The sequence below is a fragment of the Gordionus sp. m RMFG-2023 genome, chromosome 4 (genome assembly GCF_954871325.1).
Source record: "Gordionus sp. m RMFG-2023 chromosome 4, tfGorSpeb1-WG-v2, whole genome shotgun sequence".
Lineage (NCBI taxonomy): Eukaryota > Metazoa > Nematomorpha > Gordioida > Chordodea > Parachordodidae > Gordionus > Gordionus sp. m RMFG-2023.
In genome coordinates this window covers 11635823-11639313 of record NC_088778.1, presented here as the reverse complement: position 1 = coordinate 11639313, position 3491 = coordinate 11635823, and the positions used below count along the sequence as shown (strand labels likewise).

General features: G+C 27.8%; 1 long non-coding RNA gene across 1 annotated transcript; it reads right to left on the bottom strand.

Moving 5' to 3' along the window:
- Positions 1–1852: 1852 nt before the first annotated feature.
- LOC135928889 (uncharacterized) lies at positions 1853–2453 on the bottom strand. The gene is made up of 3 exons (XR_010572393.1): positions 2192–2453; positions 1963–2098; positions 1853–1907 (listed from the first exon to the last, which is right to left on the bottom strand). It is a non-coding gene; the product is annotated as an uncharacterized LOC135928889 (long non-coding RNA).
- Positions 2454–3491: the final 1038 nt, after the last annotated feature.

Below are 3491 nucleotides of genomic sequence, written 5' to 3'. Positions count from 1 at the left end.
CTCATTATAACTCACTACCTCACAGTTTTTATCATCTAAAAAATATGTATATTACTAAGTAATTAAGACAATTATATACCTTTTCTTGCAAAGTAATGTTTTATATTACATATATTTGCTTTGCTCTTTAAAATTCTACCGCTAGCATTCATGAGCTCAACATTGCCTAAATATTAAAAATAATTTAATAATAATGATAAATTTCACTTTTAAGAATCCTAACTATTGTATAAGGACCCATCCAAGGTCTGGTCATTTTACCACCTTTCCTATAAGCCCGACGGCTGTTCCAAATAAGCACTTGATCATTGACTAAATAATGGTTATTTCTACCAGCATTACGACTTCTATAATCCCTCTGCTGTTTAAGCTGAGCAAGATCTATATTGCCAGCAGCTATCTCATGAATATCATTCATCCTGGAAACTGTATCTTGAAAACAAGATTCCAAATCTGCTTCAGGTACATTGTCAGGATCAATATCCTCTTCCTCGTCAATCTCAGGATCAATATCCTCTTCCTCGTCAATCTTAAATAGAGACATAATATATAGTATATGATTATAAAATGAGATTTATCATACCTCATAAGCTTGTTTTGCTTTTCTACCATACATCAGCTGATATGGCGTAAACTTCGAAGATTCGTGTAGAGAATTGTTATAGGGAAATATTATGCCAGGCAAGATCTGTCCAAATTAATTGATCATCCTTAATACACTTTAGTAGTGCATTTTGGATTGTCCTATTCACTCTTTCAACCATGCCATTTGCTTGAGGGTGATAAGCACTTGTCACCCTCTGCATGGTCCCTATGAGTTTGTGAAAATTATTGCTTATTTCATTTACGAACTCACGTCCTTGATCATTAATTTGAATCTATATATAATATTAATATTTTATTACCAAATTTATTATACTTTTGCCCTACCATGTGTGCATAGTAACGAGTAAAGGAAGTCGCGATATTGATTTCGCTGTTTTATCTTTTAAAGGCATGGCTACAATATATTTGCTGAAATAATCAATTGCTACAGCAATGTATTTATAGCCATCCTCACTTTCAGGCAAAGCAGTTAAATCAACACCTATTTGTGTCCATACCTTTTGTAAAATAAAAGATTGTTGTTATATTATATACTCCATTAGGAGGTTAGGTGTCATGTAATAAAGTAAAGCTGCTTACCATTATTTATGATTGCAGCTGAAAAAAATAATAATAATAAAGAATGAGGTAAAATATAAATTAGCTAAAAAATGAAATTATATACTCCATTAGGAGGTTAGGTGTCATGTAATAAAGTAAAGCTGCTTACCATTATTTATGATTGCAGCTGAAAAAAATAATAATAATAAAGAATGAGGTAAAATATAAATTAGCTAAAAAATGAAATTATGACATATATATCAATTTTTACCTGAGATTGAAGGGGACTATATTAATTTTATTTGTCATATTTTCAGATTATAAGTTTTAATTAGTAGATTATATGCAAATTATATTTTTATTTTGGAATGTTATATTAACCTTAAAGAAACTAAAAATGAATATATGATATATTTCTTGTAAAAAAATTCAATAAAATTTAAATGGTTCAATATATGAAACCAACATGACTAATAAAAACAAGTGCCACATACATATAAGCTATAATAGACAGATCATTAATAAGGCTACAAATGAAAAATATAAAATAATAAACATAAATTAGAAACAATTATAATGACCAAACTATAAAAATTTTCAAATTAAAAATTTGTTATGTAATCAACTTTAATACCTTTGTTGGAATAGGAATTGAATGCAACTCATTGTTAGTTTTGTCAAATCTTGTGTTGCTACGCTGGCAAATATCACAACATTTTACAAAATTAACCACATTCAATTTCATATTAGGCCACCAGAAGCTAAAAATATAATACACGATATAATAAATAGATTTATTATGCAGAAATATTTTACCTACTAGTCAAGTTGCTGTGAGTCTTGGTGATACCAAAATAATCAGCTAAAGATTTTGCCTCATTAGTATCACATCCACTCCACTATAACTTTTTAAAGAAGTTAAACTCTTCTGTTACAATCTAAAATTGTTTCACTATTATAAAAATGGTGAAACAATTTATTATTGTGTATTATATTTAAAAATATATTATTGATCATATAATATTATAATTTTTATATATTTTACCTACCAGCCAATTTGCTGTAAGTCTTGGTGATACCAAAATGGGCAGCAAGAGATATTGCTGACACATTAGTATCACATCCACTGTGAACCATTTGAAGAAGTTGAATTCTTCGGTCAAGGTCCAAAACAACTTCACCATTATGAGAATGGTGATGCATTTTACCCTTACAAATTTTATATCTCGAGGCCTGAACTCGCAGATTGCGTCTTAAGCCTTTATTGGAAGACATAGATGATGGATATTTTTGGTAAAGGATATAATCCTGTATCACATCGAATTCTATTAAAATGAATAGAAATATACTAAACAAAATTTATTTACTTGATTTATCGTCTTTCGTCATTTGATTGGGTAAACAAAGGATAATTTTGGTATCAAAAACAACTGTTGAAATGAATAAAAAAATAATATATATAATAAATGGCCCAAAAACATATCCAAAAATTTAATTTATAGTATTCAATGAAAATAAAGAATATTTCAGTGTATTTAGGCAATTAATTTGTTTGCAAACTGAAATTTATCTTATAGATAAAATTTGCAATATTTTTTAAGTTAGCAAAGATTTAAATAGCTTAATTGAAATAAAAAATTAGTAGGTATACTCAAAATAAATAAATATTCTATTAAAATTGCTAAAATTTATTATTAGAAAAATTTACAATCATTTACTTTGCAAAGTTGAGTATTGGTAGAATAATAGGTTTTTATGCCATTTAATATACTTTATCTAAAATTAATTAAATTAAGATATTAGAAGGATATATTATTTACTACTTTGCAAAATTTGTAAGCCAGAAATATTTACAATTGATCTTGATAGATTCTTCATAAATCTGATTTAAACGTACTCCCACTTCAATCAAATATGTCAATATCACTAAAAAAAATAAGGTTAAATCTTAACATGTCAGTCATAAATGCCAATATCACTAAATTAGAATCTATTTAAATCAGGAGTTCATATAAAACGTTACACCGGTATAAACGGGGTTGCCCATACACTATATTCCACTGGAACAATAATGCCATCTTTAACCCACTGATCCAATTCTTCGTCAATTTCCTTTTTCCATTCAAAAGGAACTCGTCGACACGCTAGAAAAATAGGTGAAAATCCCTCCCTTAATTTTATATCTACTTGATAATCATTAAGACAACCTAATTTGTCTTCGAAAATTATTTCATATTTCTTCATTAAACGAGATATATTTTCACACATTTTATGTAATTCATGAATACCAATAGCATGAATACCAATATCAACCATTGGGGTTTCATCAATGCTACTATTGTTTT